Raw genomic sequence first — 7,477 nt, 5'->3', positions numbered from 1 at the left:
TGTGTGTGTGTGTGTGTGTGTGTGTGTGTGTGTGTGTGCGTGCGCGCGTTAGGGCTGCACAATATGAGGAGAAGATATGTGATAACGTTGAATATCCCGATAAAGATATTACTTGCAATGAATAAACATATTACAATGAACTCAGTTCTGCTGCTTTAAGTATTCTACTAAAATACAACAAATTTTTTGTTGAATTTAAAACATTTCTAAAAATTTCCAAAGTTGCAGTTTAATTGACATCCAACTTTTTGCCATTCCCTCTTAGCATAAAATGATAAAGTATGTTGACATTTCAGTATACTAATTGCTAAAACCGACAATTAGTATTGTGTATAGTGCATACTGTATAGAATTAGTATGTGATCTAACACAGTTATAGAACTGCGATGCAATATGTGGACCTTTTATTTGAAATTATTTTATCAAACAAAAGAAAACTATTATTTAGGAACTATTCAGGACTGCTGATGTTTAGATAAAATGTGGAAATGGACGTGGATTTATAGGACATTGATCGTAAACAGCACCGGGCTCTCTACAGTGAATGTAAAATCAAGTGATATGTTGATTCAAGGCAAAAGCAATGAAATACAAAGATAGAAAAATAATATTTAGCTGGCCATTAACAATCAGAAAGTAAAAACCGAGGAATCTCTGATGTGAATCATACCTGCGGGATCAGTACATAGCTCAGAGAGTTAATCCCGCTGTAGCTTGGAAGCAGTCTGGGAGACATTGGCAATTCATCTCAGCAGCAGGAATCTAGAGCCCGAGTGCTGCTGGGAAGAAAGCCAGAGAACTAAATTGATTAGCAACGTGATCACCTTTATTCCAACTGATTCTGTACACACACACACCTTACCAATACACAGAGATCCTAGGTTATTGCAGGGTTTTTTCTATTCAATATTGGCTGCTGCACCCAGAGCGAACAATGCATTTTTCAAGGCCTTGGATTTCCCGCATAAAACCCAGAGTATTTTTTTCTTTCCAAGCAAGCCAGGCACGATTGCTTTGTGAGTTAAAGGAATCTAAAGGACTCTCTTGTCAACCTCAAAGCCAGATACCTCTCCGCAGCTCCAGCTAATAAACATCTTTCAGTGAAAGAAGCCTCCTACAAAAGCGGGGAAAATTGATTGGCTCTCGCTGAGGCAATCAATTCTCCTGAAATATCTTGTTTGGAAGTGGCGTTTATTAAATACTTTTCCCATGTTAACTTGCTGTTTTATTGATGTTTTCTACATAAAAAAAAAAAAAAAAAAAAAAAAAAAATCAATTACCTGGTATTATTTTTGTCTTTGGAAAAGTCATGAAATCAGCACATAAAAGGCTCTTACTTGCCAAAAAACAGGTTGGCAATGACAGAACCCAAAGCGATACGCGGGGAGGCAAACGTCAGGAAATATTGAGAGGTGTGAGCCGCAAGATCGGCGGTACATTGCCGTTGCAAATATCACGGGGCCATAAAGGATTTTTGACAACCTCTGGTCCGTCTGATTTCATTTTCTCTAAAAGCTTGTAAAACATTGTCCACAGTCAATCTATGAACTTCATTTCTTTTCAGGAAAAACTGGGCGATTAGAATATATTTGTGCTGCACTGAGGTCACTTGAATGTTAAAAAGGTTCTAGGACCAAGAAGACAAATGAATAAATAAAACGGAACATAAATCTCACAGATATATATTAATATCACACACACACACACACACACACACACACACACACACACACACACTATTTACATTTCTTACATACAGTGTATCAATATTGCATGTAACAGTATGGATTTATTGCACAATGACCCCAAAAAACTTTGGGCTTCTAGGCTGGATACAAAACCTTCTTTAAGGGATAGGATTAAAACAAAGACATCCGCAAAAAGGGGCCACTGTTAGTTTTTAGTTCCAAAAGACTAGTTATAGTATTAAGTTAGAAAGTTATGAATCAAAAGTGCTGTTTGGCGTCATATATGACGCACACGACCTCAGAAGGGATAAAATGGGCCAAAATGATCTACGTTGATTATAGCGCCCCCTGCTGATAGCATTTACTGTGGCAGAGATATTGCAATTGCAAATTTCCCATTTAAATGCATTGAGTTTTTAGACAGAAACAAATAAACATTGATTATAACGCCCCCCAATGGCCAAACTTGGCAAATTTGGACAGAGCATGGGAAGCATGTGAACCACATGTTCTCAAAAAAAAAAAAAAAAAAAAAAAACTTGGTTGTCAAATGAGCATACTTTAACGTAGCAAAATTCTGTGTGTAACTTTGTCATGACCATGTGGAGAGGGTTCATACCAGGTTTCGTGCAGATCTGTCGCACCGCCTAGGACGAGTTTGAAAAAGTTGGTTTCACGCTTAGTGCGGTATTGCAAAAAAAAATTATGCAAAAATTTGCATGGACTATATCAGGAGACTCAGCTTGATTCAGTGAACATGTGGCTGTAACGGTTTTTAATGTGAGCTGTGTCATGTGGGAGTTATACGCAAAAACATGTTTGATGTCATTGTAGCACCACCTAGTGGTCCACGTGTAATATTTGTCATATTAAGGAACAATCTAAAGTTCGTCTTCATTTATTTTAGCATTTATTTTGGCCGAGATATGATAAAGTTGGTGTTTTCATGGTTAGCTACACAAATTTGTGCAATTTTTATTCTCTAAAAATTATTTTAAAAACTTTTTGTCAGGTCGGTCTGGAGATGCTATGTGCAGATCATTGGCACGGTCTAGGAGGAGTTTGAAAAAGTTGTTTTTTGAGAAATAGCGGGGTTTTTTCACGCATAAAAGTCTCGGCGGAAATGGGCGTGGCCTATATCACGGCATTCAGTTGGATTCAGGGAACGCGTGCATATATGGATTTTAAATGTCTGATGTACGGTTTTGAAATTCTAGGGCCAAACACGTTTTTCTGCTATAGCGCCACCTAGTGGTGGACGTGGGTCAATGGATGCACCTGAGGTCCTTGCGGAGTTTTGGACCAGTCCTGAAAATGGCACACTGCTACCATGTTTAGGTTGTAGTGGGGGGTTTACATGGAGAGTGTGAGGGACCAAGCAGTTAGGCATGAGGAGTCACAAGAGAAATTCAAAAAAGCAAGATTTTTATTTCCCAAAAAATAATTACAACAAAAATAAAGATAAAGCTCCGGGCCCTAAAAGAGGTCAAACAAACAGTAACAAAGGCTCAAACAGAAGAGACTCAAAAATACAACTGACCTCCTAACAAAGAAACAAAGGGGACTTATATATTGGCTGATCAGACCAATTTAAACACACAGGGGAGACAAACAATAACTACAAACTAACTTCAGAAACAAATAATGACAAAAACTACCTAAAAATGCATTCCAAATTACATATACTTTTATTTATCTTAACTTAAAAATTACTTTATCTAAAATCAAACCCCAGAATCCCTACAGCGAAAAGAAGCTACCCCCCTAGACATATCAAGCAGTGGTAGTGTCCAATTAGGCCACCCCCTATAAAGCTGGTCTTTCTCCAAGGCCACCTCTTTAAGCCATCAGACCTGAATCCCTTCCAGGTGTGGGCTCCAACTGGTAAGCTCAAAAGAAAAACCGGTTATATAACAGTAGACCATCAAAAAGTAACTAATGTGTGCGCTTGCTAAAAGATACTTTCTTCTAAATCAAATAAAGTATAATGATGTAAAATGAAACAAGTGTCCTGTAAGTATTATACTGAATAAATGGTTGCAACAAATGAAGATGTATACACAAAATCATATCAACTAAACCTAAGGAAAAATATAAGTGCTTGAGGTTACCGCTCTTAAGCTGGCTGTGTGGCCATGACTGTGGCCATCACAGAGAGGAATAATAATGGAGGAGGAAAATCCTTAGAAAATCAATAGGGTTCCACAGCCCTGCTGTGTGAACCGCAGGGCTTTGCCCCTGGGACTTGGACCCCTAAAAAGTCCGGACTAGTACTACTTAGAGTCAAATTTGGGTGTGCCATGTTGTAATGGTTGTGTGTCCAATACATTAGCAGCATTTGCAGAGGTCACTACCTAAGTCACCATTTTAAAAATTGACATTTAAAAATAAACTAATAAAATATTTCCCAAAACGTCAAACTATCGCTTTAATCTAGCAAAACTCAGGAAAAATCCAAGGCACTCTCACTGGAAAAAAATCAAAAAGCCTTTATTGTTATGACTCAGTCATCTTAAAACTTTAAAAACAACCTGTTTTATCGCTTTAATCCATCTGTCAACACTGGGAGCGGTTTTAACTTTAGTAAACCTGACAACATGTACATCATGAGCAACTTTCCTTGGAAAATGCAGCCTGTAACTTCTTCTGTTGAGTTGCATTCATAATAATTAGGCAGAGAAAAAAAAAAGTGTACTGTTGCAGTGCACCAGTGACGTAAAACATATTTTGTGCCACTTTTGTAGAATGGTGAATGAGAAAATCTTGTTTTGTTTAATTGATTTCATAAAAATACTGCTTAAGAATGAGTCTAGGCTGAGTTAATGACTTTTTCAGGGTCACGCTTGATCAAAATTTGGATCCTGATCAAAGCTTGAGACTATTTTCCTTTCCAAAACTGCCCATTCAGCTCCATCATCTCTTATCGAGCGTGTTGTTACTCAGGCTAATCTGCCTTGTAGAAGCAGCTTCATTGTTTGCCTACATGTTAGCCACATCGAGGGCAGCTGTGGCACCTGAGCCAGAAGGCAGAGCGATGCAGCTGATTAATGCTCGCAGGACAGAGTAGATAATAAATAAACAAAACCAGCCGCCCATTCGCTGTTCAACGAAGCGACGGCTGCCTCCTGCCATCTGTTGTGGAAATAACTTTGCTGCTGCATATTTGTTGGCATTAATGTGACGGGGGGGGGGGGGTGAATCTCTAAGAGATGTAGAGCCAGTTTATGTTTGAAGATGTATGTACTTCACATGATACGGTTTATTTACAGTGTGTGAGTGTTCAATTGTTCCATTTTCTACTCATCACATATTGTTCTTTTACTGTTCCATTTTCTACTCATCACGTATTGTTCTTTTACTGTTCCATTTTCTACTCATCACGTGTTGACTATGTGTGACACAAAAGGCCGCACGGATTTAAAAAGAGATTTACAGAACATAATGGTTGGAACATAGACTGTATATTATTAAAAGTCAATGGGCTGGACAGACAGCGCCCCCTGGTGGTTAAATATTAAAATGGCACTATGACTGGTTTTAGTGCCTCGTGCACACTGGATAGAAGCATTGCTGGAGGTTTCAGGAGGTCCTCAGAAAACCAAGGTAAGGTAACCAGTAGCGGTTCAAGACAAACTTTACTCGCTGCAGACACAACTAACAACTGATATTGTACTGACTCGCTCTTGTTGAAATAATTGTAGGCAACAAACCTCCAAAAATTAACACCACAGACTTTCATCTCGCAAAATGAATGCGCTTGCTTGCTCGCGTGCCTTGCTCGCGTTGCTTCCCCACTCCTCCCTCCTGTCACATCCGCAACCAGGATGTCCTGCGCCCGCAACGGCTAACATGCCGACAGGTAGCAGGTCACCTCAAACCAATGGGTGATATCACACACGCTCTGTCCACTAATTCCACAGTCAGCGGTTACAACTTAACTTATTAACAAGCTAATATCATGTCGGTGTTTAACGCTGCATTTGCAACTTGTCTTCGCGGCCCCCAGGTGGCCAGGAAAGGCTTTGCATGCTTACAATTTTTAATTGATAAACTAAACTTAAAAATAAAAAAAAAGCTTACTGATATAACATCAGTCATTTCAGATATGGCTCATTTAATAAATTGGGTTTTTAACATGACAGCCTTTTAAGCATTTTCAAAATTCTAATGAAAGAAAAATAAAGCGGCCATGTTCTCACAGTGGTGCATTTTGGCTTGTCGGACACAGACTTAACTAACGTTAATAACATTAATACTGGCTGTGTTTAGCTCAGCCGGACCGGTTCCAGGGCTCTGCTATTGTGCCCATTGTTAGAGCTTTCTGAGCCCCCTAAGAGAAATGGAGCCATCGTTAATGTTATAAGTGCCACCTTTGCTTTTCCTGCAGTAGAACAAGTCAAAACGCCTGCCATGAAGAAGCCATAGAGAGATGTTAGGGGCTATGGAATGTTATGAATATGTTTTACTGTTCCACTGGCAGATTTCACAGACTTTTCCATCGTAAAAACAGCAGAAAATGAATGTTTCTTAAGTCATTCCAAAGAAGTATCATGTTGTGTTATTACCTCGACAACTTCTCGCACTGGGTAGCCGTGGCAATATTGATCTCAGCAGCAGGCAGACTCAGCATAGCAGGGAAAACACAGGTGTTACTAATAACACTAAACAACGGCTCCACTTGTAGTTAGCCATTGTTAATTTAATTATTTGCACCTGTGCGTCTTCTACTGGGACATGCCTTTTTTGTGGAAAGACCTATAGATCATCTTTTTAAGAGCTAGCACATGCTTCTGCTGTTTCAAAGACGATCAGAGCCAAACATTTTTAAAAATACTTTATTTAAATGGGAATCTTGAGCATTAATATCTCATTTCCCTAACACCAATGTTTACTGTTATGTGCCGTGAAATAAAAGCTGGCCGGGAAGCTGTCTCCACATATAATGCTGATCTTATGTATCACAAAAAAAAAGCAAAATATTTTAGTTTTCACCATGCAGAGAATTTCCTACTTCACACATCACAGGCAGTAATCATACCATTACATCACAGTGGCAGTATACATTTGTGTAGTCAGCTACAGCTATAAAGGCAGTTTATACTGCAGTTACTGTCTCTTACATACCCACACATACTTAATACTTTAAAAGTTGCACATTTACACATACACAAAAAGATGTATAACAAGACAAAAAAAGATGAGATTTGGTCCCTAACAACCAGTTGATCAGAGGGCCGCCATCACTGGCACACAGGCAGTTATTCATGAGAACCATAAAGTATTCAGTACCAAAAAAAAAAATGTTATGGATCAGTTTCAGTGATGCTGACAACAGTCTGTCGCATCAATGTGATGGTTGCAAGATCAGAAATAATTTTTCATGTTTCAGTTTCCTTTGGGGTTGTGGAGTTCACTTTGTCACACCCACAACCACACACATATCTACAAAAAATAAAAATAAAAAACGGAATTGCTGTTGTTCAAGTCACACATCTGAAATACAATTCACCATGTTTCTTTTTAACGCACAACAAACAAATGATAGGGATTGTTCTGGGAACTTTGACTTGTTTTGCTTCTTTTCTTTGTCAACCTCTAAGTGGAGACATTTTTGCCGAACAATTTAATCCCATTACACAGAGCTGGCTTTTTCCGTCAAATATAAAAATGAATGATTAACTCCCCTCACTTTTGAAACCACAGGCGATTTTCACACAAACACATTCTCACACAAATGTTGACACCATCTGGTGTCAGGCATAATAACACGTTCATTTATGGTATATTAC

This window comes from Etheostoma spectabile, chromosome 21 (assembly GCF_008692095.1).
Source record: "Etheostoma spectabile isolate EspeVRDwgs_2016 chromosome 21, UIUC_Espe_1.0, whole genome shotgun sequence".
Lineage (NCBI taxonomy): Eukaryota > Metazoa > Chordata > Actinopteri > Perciformes > Percidae > Etheostoma > Etheostoma spectabile.
This window is presented reverse-complemented; position numbering follows the sequence as displayed.